The sequence below is a fragment of the Parasteatoda tepidariorum genome, chromosome 5 (assembly GCF_043381705.1).
Source record: "Parasteatoda tepidariorum isolate YZ-2023 chromosome 5, CAS_Ptep_4.0, whole genome shotgun sequence".
In the NCBI taxonomy this organism is placed as follows: Eukaryota; Metazoa; Arthropoda; class Arachnida; order Araneae; family Theridiidae; genus Parasteatoda; species Parasteatoda tepidariorum.
In genome coordinates, this window is record NC_092208.1 from 5,172,401 (window position 1) to 5,190,459 (window position 18,059).

The 18,059-nt window shown below is 32.8% G+C and overlaps 1 long non-coding RNA gene across 1 annotated transcript; it reads right to left on the reverse strand.

The window, feature by feature from the left end:
- Window positions 1–1,278: 1,278 nt before the first annotated feature.
- On the reverse strand, window positions 1,279–16,831 carry LOC122270633 (uncharacterized). Its single transcript, XR_006225920.2, has 3 exons — window positions 16,706–16,831; window positions 9,139–9,175; window positions 1,279–1,421 (listed from the first exon to the last, which is right to left on the reverse strand). It is a non-coding gene; the product is annotated as an uncharacterized lncRNA (long non-coding RNA).
- Window positions 16,832–18,059: the final 1,228 nt, after the last annotated feature.

Here is an 18,059-nt window from a genome sequence, read left to right on the forward strand (position 1 = left end):
AATGACTTTTTGAAACCCTCCATTTATTCCGATAGTATCGTAAATCAATTCACTGTTTCGATAGAATTTTCGGCACTTATTGATTTTCACGTGGGTTTTAAATATGCAGATACATTTCAAACAGTATGGAAAATTAGAAACGCGCATTTATTTACTTTTTGTCTCAATAATTCGATCGAATTTTTTGCAGTGATTGCTTTGATTTCTCCATAGCTTTAAAATCAGATATTTTCATACGATATTATTTATTACGACAACCTAGTCTCGAAACGAAACACACATTTGAGGAAACCGATTCGCGTGATTTCATCGTCTAATTTTTTATTGGGATAATTATTTACAAAATGCGAAGAGGGAAATAATGTGTACGTCCTCCCCCCCCCCTCAACAAAATGCGAGATATCACCTATAATATTAGAATAAAAAAATTATTTTTAAATTACAAACAATTATTTATATTTGTAAACACAGCGCTTTTGTTATTTTAAATGAGTAACATATGTGTTTGTTATTATTAAAAATATCTTGAAGGAAGATATTTGTTCGAAAGAGCTTTGTCGCAGAAGCCCTAGAAAATTCTGCCACAGGTGTTTTATATATTTTGACATGAATGAAAGTTTGTACATTTTAAGATTCTAGTCAATATTTTTTAATTAAATGAGGCATAAGTATTTATTAGGTCTTTAAAAATTCATCCTTACATTGTTCTTGACTTATAGTGGATTGAAGGCTCGGGATAGCCTGATTGGTAGGACGCTGGGCCCACGTCCATGAGGTCATGGGTTCAATATCCTCGCCGGCTGAAGACTCCCCGAGTAGTAAATGGTGACTGATGCACGTTAAATCTGTCGAGTCTCAAAGTCCTCCATGTTCCCATATCTCTATGGATACTGATCGAGGAGTTTCCTTGTCTTCTGGATTGGGTTCAAAATTACAAGGCTACAGAGTTGAACATTAGTAGTCTTAAACAAAAAGAAATTGAGTCGACTGTTATTAAAAAAAAAGGAGCCTACTCTGAACTTATAGTTCTTCGCTATGGAAGATGTTGGAACTGTTGCTCATTTTGCGTTGCCTGTTGATCACCTTGCGTCCTAAAAGTCACAGAGGAGAGCAACATTACCCACACAACAAAAACATCCTTGCCATGACCGGTATTTGAACCTTGAACCACTCGGTCACCTGGCTAGCTTTTGTTGGATCTACGATACAAGACCATCGCTTTATCAGAATTTGAGATATAAACTGTCTCTTTCAGTTATTTCTGGCAAAAGTATACCCATACAATTCTTTTATCTGTTTTTAGAATTTGGATAATCATCAATTAAAGTTTGTTAAGTTTATCACAATGTCGGTATCTGTGTGTCTGGAAAGAAGAGTAATAAATGTGCTAAACCATCTTGAAAACTCAAACTGTCAAAAACCTGCAACAAGTTTATTTTTGTAACATTAAAGACATTTTATTAGATATTAAATCGTGCACAATACTTCCATTGTATACTATAATAACTATGATTTATTTCATCTATGACAAATAAAAAATATTGGCAAAATTATTGAAACTATTAGTTTTTCGAATGGTACTTTAAGACCATTATTATAACTACTCTGTTTAGATTACTGGTAATAGCTAATTTTAGTTAATTATTATCAATCTAAATATTGCTTTTAATTCTTTTATGTTACAATTTAGGCAGATTTTTAGATTGAGTAAAATTAAAGCATTCGCTAATTATTATCAGATTAAAACTTATAATTTTTTTTATTAATTCTCAATATTAGTTATTAACATGGTATCTGCCCTCATGGAAAGTCATGAATTTCAGTATTGAACAAAATTTGTCATGAAATGTTTTAAAAAAGTCATGGATAAAAAAAGTCAATGGTCGTCGAAAAATATAATTTTTAAAATGGAATTCCCCCTTCCCAAATTTTGTGGTGTTCCGAAAATCTGAATTTGTAACAAAATCCCCACAGTCATATTTTATTAAAATATAAAATTTTTTTTATCGTGTTCTTTAAAAAAATGAAATAAAAATCATCTAGAGCGAAAAATCTTTTAAACTTATGTGATTTCAGATTTTTTTTATTTTATTTAATTTAAAATTCTAACTGAAGCAAACTAGTCATTGACGAATTTTTTTTATTTCGAAATGAGAACAGAAAAATCAGGAGTATTTCTTTCCTTTCTGATGAACAAGAAAAGTATCTTTAGAATATAATTCTGCAGAAAAAAAAAATATTTGCTTTGTATTTTTTTCACTTATTTTATTGCTTAACTCGAATGTTTCAGATGATTTATGAAATTTTTCAGACACCTAACTACTCAGCCAATTAAAAAGAAGAAAAAAATAGCCTCAATGACTAGATTTTAAAATTAAAATATGTTTTTGAAGCATAAATGTGATGCAATTAATATTTAAATTTTTTTTTTTTTAAATCGTGAATTTTCTTTTAGTCAATAATATGAACATAAAAAGAATTATTTACAGCTTGAGTTAAATCAGCAGGGTCCAAAATGCCGTTTTTTTTTTTTTCTGAAATTGCTCCAAGGCTCTCACATTATCATTGAGCAAAAAGCACAACTTTGGTGCAATTAGGCTCCAAATTTGTGCGCCAAAATCAATTTTGTTAATCCAGAACAGCAAGTGATTTTCATTTTTCACTTAAATGTCAATTAACACGTTCAGTTAGATGAGTTTTTCCTCCATCGAATTGAACGTCTTAACTCATCAAATATGCAAAAAATTCGTAGAGTTAACAAGAAAAATACGTTACGATGCATGCATTCTTTGGAACATAAAATTCTCCAACACAGAAAAAAAAAGAATGTCAGCAGATGCACGTAAGCAAAATTACAACCAACTTTGAAATGAACGAAAATCTTTTTCTTATCAATCTCTCTCTCTTTTTTTTTTTTTTTTTTCTTTTCTAAATTGCATTGCTGCTTTTACTTGATGCAGGTGTTTGATCTGTCCTAATTAAAAGCCTTAATTGTCCAAATTTCTTCTTGCTTTGAAATTTCTCTTTTACCAATAAAGAATCTATCTAAGAATTTTGAAAGCGCTTATTGGTTGATGGTTACCATCAGCGTTTAAATTTGTTAGTTTATAAATTTATTTTTGTTAACTTACTTTAATTTTAGTAAAGAAAAATATTAATTTTTTTATTTGTTTCAAAATTCTTAATTACATTTAAGGAGCATCAAAATGTATTCAGTGCTTAGGGCTTCTACGGTTCCTAAATTGAATTAGGGCTTTTAAGGTTCTTAAATTGAAAGTCTAAACAAAACAAATGATTTTAAGAACTTAATCTAATACGAATACATTTTAACTTTTTATTCTGAAAACAGCTAGAATTGCGTATTTCACAAAAAAAACTCATAAAAATTGTTTTTTCTTATTCCCCCTTTTTTTCAAAAACCTATTGAATCTAAATTAATTTGTTTTCTTTTTACCCTAATCACTTTATTTATTTTTAACAAGTCTTTTTCAAAAAAAAAAAAAAAAGATTGTATNAAAAAAAAAAAAAAAAAAAAGATTGTTTTAAGTTTATAAATTAATTATTAAACTGACATTATTTGAATTTAGAAAACCGGTTAAACTGTTTTAAACCTTAAAAGTGTAAATATACCCCAAACTTTGCCCAGTAAATGACTCTGTTTTGCGTACAAGTAAGTGTGAAATTCTTCGTTGAGTCTCATTTCTCGATCTCTCCATTTTTCGAAAAAACGTATTATTAGCTGTGTCCATTTTCTAAAAAACGCATTTCGGAATGTGTCCATTTTCTTATACTCGTGTTTCTTGCTGTGTTTGTTTTTTAAAACGCGTATTCTTAAGCCATTTCGTTTAAAGACGAACCGGAATAACCCGACAATTTCTTTACAAATAATGTAATTCTTTAATAACGTGTCTAAGAAAACTGATTAAAATAAAACGATTTAAAAAAAAACTCATTGAGCTCACAATGAATAATAATCAGTGCACAGTGATAATAGTGAATGATAATGAAACCTAGAAACAAAATATCGGTTTCAAACTCTGCTGGTCAAGGATTCCCCGATTTAAATAAATAAATAATTACAAAAATTTGCCATCGTTTGTAAACAATGAGTCAAATCGTGAAATCTAAGGGCGTACGATCACTTCGAACATCTGGTTGGACGACAACCTCCTCTCGCCATGTTCGAATAAAGATCATCAGGCAGATAGTTTGACTGATAATTCTATGTTGTTTACTCTACAAAAATGCCGCGAAACGTGACGTAGAAAAATTCCCTTCGCGTGGAATAAAATGACGCTTCTGTCGTTGCTGAAAATATTCTACGAGTGCGAAATGTCGATCGAATGAAAAAAGAATGATGTAATTGATTGTAATTTATACCAATAGTAAAGGATTTTCGATGTAATTTTAAAAGCATAATTAAAAAATAATTCATTAAAAAGCCTAATTAAACGCACACTGCTAATAAAAAAAAATTTTCTTGGGAAGAATTTACTTTTTAAGCGACTTTTTATTTAATATCTATGTGTAAGATGCCCCCTAAGATAATATTTTTAACAATAGAAAAACATTCTCTATGTGACATTTTTAAAAACAAAATAGCCACTTTTTTAACGACAATTTACCATGAGTTTAATTACGAAAAGGAACACAAATTTCCGTCGTTGAACAGCCGACCCAATTTTTGGGTTTACGACTAATGTTCAACTCCGTAGCGTTGTCATTTTGAACCCAATCCAGAAGACAAGGGAACTCCTGGGTTAAGTATTGGGAGAAATTTGCCTTCGTGGAGGACTTTTTGATTAAGCTAACTCGCATTTGCGTTGCATGGAGAGGAAGACCGCGAGAACATCCCACTGTAGCCTGATCGCAAAGGGACTGTAACCCCCAGATCCATCTACTACTGAGGATATTTGACGTCAGCACTGTGATCAGTGCGAGCCGGATGCGGATTTCGTATCGACCATCGTTGTGATTCGAACCCGGTTCATCTCATTGGAACGCGAACGCTCTATCCCCCGAGCCATCGCGGCTCATTCATGAGACTTGTCATTTTCCAAGAGAAATTGAGTTTCCACTTTCATGTCAACGCATGAGAATAAGAGGAGAATTAAAAAAGCAANAACACAAATTTCCACCGTTGAACAGCCGACCCAATTTTTGGGTTTACGACTAATGTTCAACTCTGTAGCCTTGTCATTTTGAACCCAATCCAGAAGACAAGGGAACTCCTGGATCAAGTATTGGGAGAAATTTGCCTTCGTGGAGGACTTTTTGATTAAGTTAACTCGCATTTGCGTTGCATGGAGAGGAAGACCGCGAGAACTTCCCACTGTAGCCTCATGGCAAAAGGACTCTAACCTCCAGATCCATCTACCACTGAGAATGTTTCACGTCAGCACTGTAGTCGGTGCGAGCCGGATGCGGATTTCGTATCGATCATCGCTGTGATTCGTACCCGGTTCACGTCATTGGAAGGCGAACGCTCTATCTATCCCCCGAGCCATCGCTGGTCATTCATGAGATTTGTCATTTTCCACTTTCTCGTCAAAACATGAGAATAAGAGGAGAATTAAAAAAACAACGCTTTATGCCTTAAGACATGCAGCGCACCGCTACGGTATTAAACTTAATAACTATTTAGATGAGTTGTTGACAATGATACCGACAATGCTGATATGCAACTAAACCAAAGTATAAACAGAGGATTATCGGCAATTTGCTTAGTTGGAATTTCGCCTGAGCAGAACGGATTTCGGATCTATCGGCAGTTTGCCATGTGCAAATCCATGGCTAAAATTCATCTAATACTTAATGAAGAGTTTTTCAATAAATTTTAATAATTTCTTTTAAAAATCATCAAAATTAAAATGTTATAATAAAAATTTAACCTTTTAATATTTTGAATTATCCAGTATAATGTAATAGCCATGCGCTATCCAGTTTCGGGGTAATCCAAGGTAACAGCAAATTAATTGCGATTCTATACTTCAGTAAGAATGCGCCATAAACTACATCCCACTATCCTCTATTTCCGTTTTATTTTCATATTTTGTAATCTGGCAAATTAGTGACGAAATCATTTTTGTAAGAAGTCAGTAAATAAAAGGATGTTTGAACTCGCCGCTCGCTTTAAATGTATGTACTGTGCACCAAAATAATAACAATTAAAAGATCGCCTTGAACAACTTTTGATATAATGATCGGATCTTCACGTTCTAGGACTCAATGGTTTCTTGGGGGTGACCTCAAGTATGCTAATTAATTAGTGCAGACGATATTTTAAGTTACGAAATCAGACACAAAATCGTACTTTCTTTGAATAAACATGAATTTTTTTTCAACGGATTCGGATTTCTGACCTCCAAAATATAGGGGGTAGTCGCAATCTGGGAAATATGGTCCCCATAGTCTGGTGAGAAGAGGGGTCCAAAGATCTCGAGAAGCGGATTAAAATTTTTTGCACACAACTGTAAAATTCGTCTGTCCAAAGATAATATCATACGAAAAATAAATTTTAGTAAATATTTACTATTTTATTTCATAATAATTGAAAATAAATTATCATTAAGAAATACGTAATTTTATAGGACAAAATACAAAATTTGAGCAATATCGATTGAATAGTTCCTGAGAAATCAAGTTTCAAAAAAGTGTTACATTTAAAATGGATAAAAAACTGCATATCTTACAATTCAAAATTGTTTTTGTTATTAAATAAAATAATAAAAATATATTTTATTTTCATTTCGAGTTTTTTTTTTTTTCTTTCCCTGACACTATTGTTCGTTTTGCGGCTCATTTAATTTTTTTTTAAATATTTTTTTTTAAATTTTCAATATTTTTAACAATTTCATTCAAATAATCTCTTTTTTCCCCTTTAAAAAAATATTTTTTCCCTTATTTTCTTTATTATTATTATCATCAGTATTTTTTTATTATTATTATTTGCGTCTGTGCGTACGCACGAAATTTTCAGAGTAAATTCTAGTTAATAACAAAATTATAAATTTATAATTTTAGATAAATTCATTGAAAATTGCACAAGATATGAGCATTTAAAGTAATTGTTTCATACTGCATATGCACGGGAATTATTTAAATTTTTTCCTTCATAATTTTATTCTGAATCGTATAAGGTAACTCACACAAAAAAAAAAAAAAATCTGATTTGAATATCTTGATAATTAAAAAAGTTTCTAGTAAATTTTCTAAGTAGCTTTTGTACTTATCTTAAAAAAACTTTAAATGTTAAGGGGTTTTTCACAATTTTCATTTTGTATCTTGTAACAAAATTTAACAGCAAATGATAATATTCTACAATGATTCTCAGGACTACATAATGTGATGGTATTGTTATGTAAAGCCGTAAAAAGATCAAACGATTATTTATGCAATGATTATTATGAACCAAACTTTATGCAAACGATTATTTATGACGTTATTAGTTAAAAGTGTATATAAAAATGTAATATTATCATTAACGCAATATTATCAAGTGTATATTAATAATTTTGAGTGGCAACGTAAAAAGATTGTTGTTCTAAAGTTTTATAATAAAATGGTTGTTTTGATAAAACGCAGATATTTATTTTAGAATTTTAAGTTATTCTTATAGCTTTGATAAATCGGGTAGATTTATTAGAAGCACGGAACAGGTATAAGAAGGAAGACATGCGAATTGAAACATGCAGGGTTTAGACAAAAATATGACCTAAAAAATATAAAACGTGTCCTTGACTAATATGGGAAACCGTTGGCTGGGCTTTGACTACAGTTTGCAGTTCTTCGCAGAAAAGGTAAATACAATTTTTGTTTGCATAACGTTTTTTGTTTGGATAACGACGATGGCTGTGGATAATGACCACGCACTTTTCTCTCCAATATGGACCACAATAATATTGAGATCTGGTGACTGTGTTTGCCAGGGAAGATGTGATAGCTCATCCTCGTGCTCAGAAAACCATTCCTGGACAATATGAGCTGTGTAAACGGGTTATCTTGGAACAACCCATCACGATCAGAAACCCTTGCGAAATTATCATGGAGCCTTTTGAAAACCACGTTATTGCTGCCCAAACCATCAGAGATCCATGTTTCACTCCGGGGTAGTCTGTATCATACGCTTGGTTCTCCATGCTCGGCTAGAAGACTGATCTGAAAACATGCTCCAGGACTCAAACACCACTTTTCCCTGTTATTACCATTTTTATTTAAAGAGTTTTGAAGTAGAGCCAGAAATATCCAGTTCTGTTTTGATTGCTTTAGTGCTTGCACGATTTTTGGCATTAATTTCTGTAGTGACTTTGGTAGGTAGGTAGACGTGGATCAGTCTGCGTAGGGTCCGAGGATGGTTCTCGTAAAACTGTTCTACCGTAAAGTGCTCGATTTCGAGTGCAGGTCGTCGGGCTACCGAGGCAGGGGATCCATCCCCTCTGCAGAGGATCAAAATTGTGATGGCATGTCTTCGGATCATCCTCGGGGATGTTTTCCAGACCGTCACCAATAGCTCTAGCGCGACGTAAATGAACTACAACAACAACAATCTTAACGATCGTCTGTCATGATAACTGAACTCACACTTTCGTCTACTCTGTGATTCCGCATTTCAAATAATGCGGAAGAAATCTTCGATACTGTCATGCTAAAATTTGCATAACATGTTTATTAACATTTAAAAAACAAATTATCATATTATTTAATCCCTTTTTAATATAAATAAAAATGATTCATACAATCATTTTAAACCACGACAACCTTGAATTGAGTGCAGGATAAGATCTATTTTCAGAGATACACACATTAGCATAGAATTTGAAAACCGTTTTATGGTTGCTAATGTTTTGAATTTGTTATTATTTCTCACACTTTCTTTTCCGCCAACACTTTTAAATGCGTAAAGCTAAGAAATAAAAACTTTGGCTATAAATTAAATCAATTAACAGCCAATATATGGATTTCTTAACTTTCTCTGGCGAAAACTATGCTAACCTAGGAATGTATGATTTCTTGGTTGACGGAGGTGTCCTGCCGGACTTAGCCCTGCAGCTGCACCCTCCGGGGCATTTTCTAAATTCATTAATTTAATGAACTACAACCAATTGAATCAATGCACATAAAAAGGAATCATTTTCTTACTTAGAAGCTCCATATGATTTTGTATCATTTCATATTTCTGAAAGAAAAAAAAACATTTTTATTATTTATCGAATTTAATTCTTCATTCAAAGAGTTCATCAAACTGGAAGAATATGCAGTGTATATCTCCACTACAAAAACACAATTCTAATTCCCTAGTACGACTATTCCCTAGTATATAAGACATGTTAACTCGATTCTATGTTGGGGTACCTTCTCATAAATGAAGGTTGACATGGTCGATATCTACTCTCCCCCCAAATATATGGACAACTGAAAATACGCCAATTAGCATCATCTTCAACGAATGGTTAATACATAATCTTTAACAAATAGTAATTTCTTCAATCAACAAACTCTTTTTTAGTAACACTACCTCTTGAAACACCCCTGCTACCTTTATTCATTTTAAAGCCGTCGTTGAACAACCGGCCCAAATTTTGGGTTTTCGACTACTGATGTTCAACTGGATTGGGTTCTAAATTACAAAGCTACGGAATTGAACATCAGCTGTCGTAAACCCAAAAATTGGGTCAGCTGTTCAACGACGATTATAAAAAAAATAAAAAAACCACTACTCACGCTCCAACAATTTGTCTGTACCTTCGACAATTACAACTTCACAGTGAACCGACAATTACGCAGCGTATTTAAATTCTTTGTATAAGTGACGTCTGTTCGCATAAACATTTCCTTGCCGACCAGGTGGGTCAGCGTGCCTAACTGTGAAGTCAATGGTTCGAATACTGCTCGATGTTTCCCTCTGCTGTGTGATATGTGAATGCGGCCTTATGAACGGGTATAGTTTGTCTAAAGTAAGAACTCCCATATCCATTCTTCTGAACCCGTGGCGGTGACTATGGTAACGAGGCATAACTAATTCAAGTAAGGGTGTGCGGTCATTGTTTAGGACAGGTTTTGGTTCGGTTTGGAGACAGAAAGGGAATCCTTTTCTACTGTCTATTATGTTAGCCCTAATAGAGTGAAGAGGAAATACCCCCCATATTCTTGTTTCCATAGCAGCAGACGGCCTCAGAATTTATGGCTGGGGGAGTTCTTACCGTAGACAAACTATATCTATGGCGGTGTGGCCTGGGTAATACTGCTCTGCTCCGTGGGTTCACGGGTACTCACCGGGTACTATCAAATGAGCAGCACTTACGGCATCTTCGGAGGCAAAGAACGAGAATTCAATGCCTCTCGTTAAAAAAAAATAAAATACGATTGAATTTTACGAGGTGTGATGTTTGCCAAAACCATGCATGTTTTTTTCATATGTTTGCTTTCCTTATACCATCACATTTTATGTTCCAGATAATCACTGTAGTATATTATTATTTGTTGTTAAATTTTGTTACAAAATGGTAAGGTACAAAATTAAATTTGTTGAAAACCCCACATTATTTAATTTAGAGCTTTATTAAGATAAGAACAAAAGCTGCTTAGAAAATTTGCAAGAAACTTTTTGAATTTTCAGGAAACTCAAATCATTTTTTTTTAAATGTAATTTACCAAATATGATTTGGAGTAAAATTACGAAGTGTTTTTTTTAAATTATATCCCGCGCATGCGCAGCAGGAAAGAATTACTTTAAATACTCATATCTTGCGCAATTTTTAACGAATTTATCTCAAATTATGAATTTATATTTTTGTTATTAACACTCACCCTGAAAATTTCGTGACAATTTATTGAATATTCCATAAGCTATTCTTACGAAATTTTATGTCGTTACTGCAAATAATAACCTAATCCAATATAATAACCAAATTAAAAGCTTATTACATTTTTTGACGTAGGGTGTTCAAGAAAAATTTTTCTATCTTATTTTATTCCCGTTCCCTCAAACCTTTGAAAGCTTTAAAATTTAATACATATATATTTTTATAATATTTATACACTTTAAGGGGTCACAGTACCCAAAAAATGACAAAAATACCAAAATTTTTTTTATTGCTTATAATAAAACTTCAAAGTATTTCAAATGTACAGAAAAAAATTCATCTCTCTATCTACATTTTTAAAAAAGTTATGAATGATTTTAAATTGTTCTAATACAGAAACTTGCTCAGCAGTCTGACTTTAAAGTGCTTTTTCGCATAGATGATAATTTTGTGTCTTAATCTTAATTAAATCCCTAAGGAATTTTTTCTATTTAAGATAAAGCTTTGAAGTAAACTTTTTTATCTTGAGTATAATACACTTATTTAAACTGTGCATGGAATAAGCATTTTATGAGGTATTACAATTTTTACGGCATGTTATATATACCTAACAGGAATTTTTACCCTTTTTTTTCTACTTTTTTACAAAATAATCTATAAAAAATATTCTAATTGATATATCAACAAATGAATGCACAAAATTGTTAAGATAAATATTGCAAGCACTATGAAAAAAACTTTTTTTGAAAATATGTTAAAATAAAAAAGCCTTAGGGATATAAAAATTTAGAATTTTTTCCACTTTTTTTAAAATTTAAAAAAAATTAAACAGTTTAATCATTTTTTAAAGATAAATTATTGATTATAACTTAAATGAGCATGTAAAGCATCCTCAAAATGAATGATTATACCTTTATTTTAAAAAATTGTTGCAAAGGTACTGTGACCCCTTAACGGCGTGAACATTTGTGGCGATAGTCCTGACAATCTAAAATTGTTTAAATAAGTAGGAAATTTAATGACCATTTAAATTATTAATTAACAGTGGAAAGTAAGCTAAGTATTAACTTACAAAAGGAAACAATTATTCTTATTATTAACTTGCAATTAATCCCTTAATAAACGTACTGTTGTTTCTGCAGTACAGATTTTATTTCACATTCAAAATTGTTATCATGAACTATTTAGCACAATGGTAACAGAGCTCGAAAAAACTCAGAAATTTTACCCGTCCCCGAGGACGGCTTGTTCAACATTGTACCCGTCCTCCTTTGAAACTAACCCGTAGCTTCTAAATAAATAAAAATATAATTTTCTCTTATTTATTACAAACATTTATATAAATTGCACAATGAATTAGTAGTTACCAGGAATACATTGTACAGTAATAAACGAAATACTAGGTTACTAATAGTGACCTAGTATGTCTTTTATGAAATAATTTAAATAACAAAGGTCCAAGTTATCTGGAATGTCAATTTATCCGAGGGTACTGCGTTTTTTAAATGAATCAAATAGGACGTTTGCCAGTTCCACAATCAAGTCTATGATTGATAGAGGTTTCTGCACAGAAATCTGAAAGAGGTTTTCCATTTCGGTAGATGCTCATAATTGCGTTTAACGCTTCTTGTTTCAGACCAGTACGTAATGTGTTTTTTTGTAAGTTCATTGCTGAAAAGCCCTTTCAACCTCTGCAGTACTCCCAGACAGAGAAAACATCAATTCCCCCATGCGCAGTATGTTGTTGTATTTTTAGATTAGAGGGTCATTTTAGAAGTGAGGTTGTAGACTCTTATAAGATAACAAAAATTGAAAATGTATCTAGAACATTAACGGGAAAATGGCCGTCCGCGCGGACGTCGGATTCGAGAAATTCGTTGTCCGCGGGGAATTTTTGACCACCGAGGACGGGCGATTTTTCGAGTCCTGATAGGTAACAAACATTTTTTTAAATCCATTTTTTTTACTTTGTGTGCCGTCAAATTTCGAAATCGTTAAAAGTGTGCCGCGACAAAAAAAAGGTTAAAATCACTGCTCTAAGGTTTTAAATCTCTACATAATTAATTGGAATAATCCTTATTCCCACATCACAAAATAAGGTTTATTTTAACTCAGCAAAAACGTTTTATTGTAAATCTAAAAAGGTTTGTTATGCGGTTTACGTTTGTAAACCTTCTAACCTTGAAACAAGATCTGTGACAATCTGCTATATTGTACGCACATTACCCTGATCCAAATCCTAGGAAAACAACCCTCTATATAAAAACCTAAAATGGAGATTGACTTATGGTTTTCAAGCGTGAAAAAATCCTTTAATACAGCTAGTCTGAAGGTGAAAATAATCTTAAATCTAGGTCATTATAAGGTATCTTTCCGCAAAGTCTTGTATGCTCAGCTAAAATCCACCTTGTCTTGAAATTTTAATGGACAATACAATTTGATCCTAACGCTAGTGTGACGTCACCTAAAACGTCATTATGGACCTAAGTGACAATACTTTTTTAAAAAAAGCTTTAAAAAATAATTTTTAATCCTTTTACGATGAAAGGTTTGAAATTGCAACATTATTGCTTTATTGAAAGAAAGGTTTTTAGCACAAACATTTTCGTGACAATAAAAATAAAATTCCGACCACAAGGTTGCCGTAAGGTTACGTCCTTTCTGGGTATTGAAAAGCAAATTTGGTTGACCAAATCTGAAGCAGTTTTATTTCAGTTCTACAAGATTAATTACTAACTTTGTAACCCTCATTCATTTCTTTCATAAAATCCAGAATTGGTCAAACAGTCCACTAAATTAAAAAGGTTTTTATCGTTTTAGATATTTAAGAAGAGTAGCAATAAAAGGAAACGATTGGCAGTTTCGTGTGTCTCCTGATTCAATAGAAAGATTTCGACTGTAAAGGTATTAATTGAATAAGAGGTCCTTGTCACCGTTTATTCAGCCTACTTCACAATTTTTTTTAATCGTTTATTAGCAATCATTTTTTAAAAGAAGAGAGCATAAATTCTAGAAAAGAAAAAAATCATATACGTGTGCTGATGTGATTTAGAAACGTAAAACAATTTAATGGTCAAAATTAAAATTTCATCAATTCTTGTCCAGTTTGAAGCGTTAATGAATGTTAGTTAGAAGACAGGAGGTTTCAGACTGCTTAAGTGAACCGTGTGAAGGCCTAAGAGGGGTTGATAGCGTCTCCCAATGAGGCGATCCTGTTTCGAATTACAGCGATGGCTAGTCCATACGGAAACCACAGTTTCTCGAAAAGTCCTTCACGAAGGATAGTTTGACCCGATGAGGGATAGTAGGGAACTGGGTTCATGTCAAAGACGACGTGGGTTCGATCCCAGCCGGCCGAAGACTCCCCGTGTAGTAAATGGTGACTGATACACTTTAAATCTGTCGAGTCGCTAAGTCCTCCATGTTCCCATTACAAATCACAAGCTCTGGGGATACTGATGCAGGAGTTTCCTTGTCTTCTGTCTTGGGTTCAAAATTACAAGGCTACGGAGTTGAACATTAGCAGTCGTAATCCCAAAAATTGGGTCGGCTGTTCAACGACGGTTATGAAATTGCTACAGAGTTGAATATTAATGGGTCGGCTGTTCAATATAACGCTTAAATAAAATAAAATAAATGTGAATGACAAAAAGGGGAGGAGTTTCGTTTATTTTTTCTTTTCCGTACTTTTAGGTACAAAATCACTGATATTACTTAAACTTCAGCATACCCATATTGGAGCGTGAAACTTATTTGTTAAAAATATACAGAGGATACCAAGTGTAACGTAATGAACAAACAAAACAGAGAAAAAATTCTCGCGATCTCGATGATTGGATATCGTGATCGAGTTATGCACGATATATGTTTTTTTTCCTCCTGTTCTGATTTTCTTTTTAAAGAGATTTTTATTCGTTATTTAAGAATTTGTGTGTAGAAATAAATTTTTAGAACTGGTATTTTCTGTGTCTCACCCCAGAAAATGTATCCTCTATTTTGAAAAAGATGTTTTCTACTTTAATCCCTCCAGGACCTCCACGGTCTGCCGGTCCTGAAGGGGTTAATCATAAACTGTAATGAAATGTTTTATTGGAAGGGGGGTAGCTTAGCATTTTTGTAGAATGAGCGATTTTGTTGGTCGTGGATTTGTTCGAACGTCGTACTCTTATTTAAGGCGAGGAAAATCTTTTATAAAAAGAAATGGTATCATGACTCGAAAAAGTTCGAGAACAACTGAACTAGTAAACATTTTTTTCTAAATGCCGGTAGAAATGGTAACTAAATTGAGTTAGGTGTAAAAGAAAATAATATTTGGTTAATAAAAATGAACAAAGGCATTTTTCTTAATATATCCGTTGTTGAACAGCCGACCCAAATTTTGTGTTTACGACTACTAATGTTCAACTCCGTAGCCTTGTAATTTTGAACCAACCCAGTGGACAAGGAAACTCCTGGATCAGTACCCCCAGAGATATTGATTTGCTATGGGAACATGGAGGACATTGTGACGCGACAGATTTAACATGCATCAGTCACCATTTACTACACTGGGAGTCTTCAGCCGGCGGGGATCGAGCCCACTACCTCTTGGACATGGACCTAGTGTCCTACCAACCAGGCTATCCCAGCCTAAAAACATTTGGTTTGTCACCCTCAGCGCGGTGGCTCAATGGCTAAGGCATAGGTCGCCAAAGTGGTCTATATAGACCCCCAGGGGTCTATTTAACATAATCGGGGGTCGATCTGAGCCAGGGGGTCGAATGGGGGTCGATGCTTTCGTAAGTGTCTTCGTCAAAATTTAAAAAAAAAATTTAAATGCGCGATTTGTTAGCTTTTAGATTTTTTTAAATATTACTTTCATTAGAACAGTTTATATATAATTTTATTAGAACAGTTTTTATTCGTATTTACAGTTTATAATGAAGTAAACTGATTTGGATGAACGTAAAATTATGAAACAAAAACCAAGATAAAATTATGCACAAAGGCTAAGATACTTATTAAAAAAGTTAAAATCAGACGACTGTTTAACTACCTTTCAAAAACTGCTGATTGTTGAGCAAATTCTGATTGAGCGATGGTTTTACATGTATCGAAAGATTCTTCCAGCTAAAGTCTACCTTTCAGTTTGGTTTTGAAAATTTAATAAAAAGGATTAAATTTTCCATCTGGACAGTTGAGTCAACACAATCTTAGAGCTTCAATTAACACTAAACGAAGGGCTTCTGATTCAACGGTTTTTATTGGATCCAATAATGTCTATATAAACATCGGAAATGTTGAACAATTCCATCTATTAAGGAAAAGTCTAAATTTACGATGTTCAATATTTGTACAGGAATGACATCAATTCTAATGACGGTGCTGCGGGAAGCAATGGTATCCATTATATAATGGCTATTTGTAATTATATAATGGCTAACTTACAATTGACCGTTCAGATCTGAATTTTGAAAACTTATTTTTTATAATCTGATTAGAAATTATTAAAGAATCTAAACTTGATTTTTCTCTTCATTCAGTTTTATAAGCTTTTTTTCTTTTTATTCGTTCAGCCTTGAAATATTATCCCTCTACTATAATAATGAACTTTCAATACAACACTTTTTTTAAAGCAACTTAGCATTTGCAAATGATGCTTCCATCATTGGAATGCCACTTTTTATTATTTTTTTTCTATAAATTTCTAGCAAAACCTCGGTACAACAATATTTTGGTCACCAAATAAATATATTATTGTTGAGGGATATATTGCTATATAGAGGGGGTAGAATAAGATATAATGTCATATATGTATTAACTATTTATATTTTATCTAAAAAAAAATAGTTTGCAGAGTGTTAATTATGGTTAAATACTAAAAGCAATTGAAATAAATTCGGAAAATAAGATCATAAACATACCTGGAAACCGTTTTTATTGAAAATTATCCGATATTTTTGTTTGTTTATTCATTTTTTTTACTGTTAAGTCAACCAACAAAGAATGCATTGAATCCAAAGCAGGAAAATAATGTTCGTTTGTAAATGGTACCCCCTCCCCAACAAATGGTTAAATCACCTACAAAGTATGCATTGAGTTCAAAGTACGAAAATGATTTTCGTTTGTGAATGGTGATCCACCTACTCTCTACGGAAAAAATTCTCTTTCAGGTGTTAATGCGATGCGTGTGTGTGACTCATGATCAGCTTTTAACATGAAGGAAATGAAATCAGATAGGAATGTTACACCTGTGACTTATTCTTAAGAAATAAAAGAGACAATTCTAAGAAAGAATGCTCTTTTGGTGGTCAGCAGTGAGTCTTCTCTTGTCAGAAAAAAATGGCAAAAGATGATAAAATAAGATTTTTTACACTATTTGAAAACCAATAATAAATCGAGAAAATAAGGTTGAACTTGGGGAAGAAAATCATTTTACAGGGATTTATTGCTTCAGAGAATATCGTAATATGGAGATGAGGATAACATTAATTGATATACAGGTTCGTCAGGACCACGAAACAGTATTGTAATAGAGGGAGTTGTTGTTCTATCGGATATCGTAGTAGCGAGAGTTCACTGATTCTATTAATATGATTCTGTTAAAAAAAATCTCCCCTTAAGAAATATTTGTAAGCTCATTATGTGAATGCAGGAAGAAGTATACAATGCAAGTATAAATCTCAAGTAAAATACGAGAAGTACAAATTAAGAGCAATGTTACTTGCAACAGAATTGTATGCGTTAAAAGGCCTGGTTTCTTAGGACAGGACGCCGTCAGCTGGAAATCAGCGCTAACCTCTGATTGGTCCATTTGTGAGTTTGATAGTATACGTCATCGAACGCTCATCTTGAACTACAATTGCCGTCCAACTCAACTGCAGTTGGATTACAACGTGACGTTAACCACAGAAGCAATGGCGGACAACATCCAACAGCACATTGAAATCAGCCAAGATTTTGATTTTGACATTAAACATAGCTTCTTCATTAAACATAGCACTCTTTATATAATTATAGCTATAATGTGTTTTTTCTTGGACAAAGTCATTATTTGTTCTCTAAAACACTGGTCGACAATAACAAAATCAATACAAATTCAAGATAAATATTTGTATACGTTATTAAAGCATGCGTAATGAGAGATAATGTCTGCGTTGGACCGACTGCTCACGCTGAGCTAACAAAAAAGTTTTTTTTTTTGGCGTCAGCTCTACGTCAACTTTCCGCTGACTCCCAGATAAGGCGCTAGTCCTAAGAAACCAGGCCTTGAGCTAA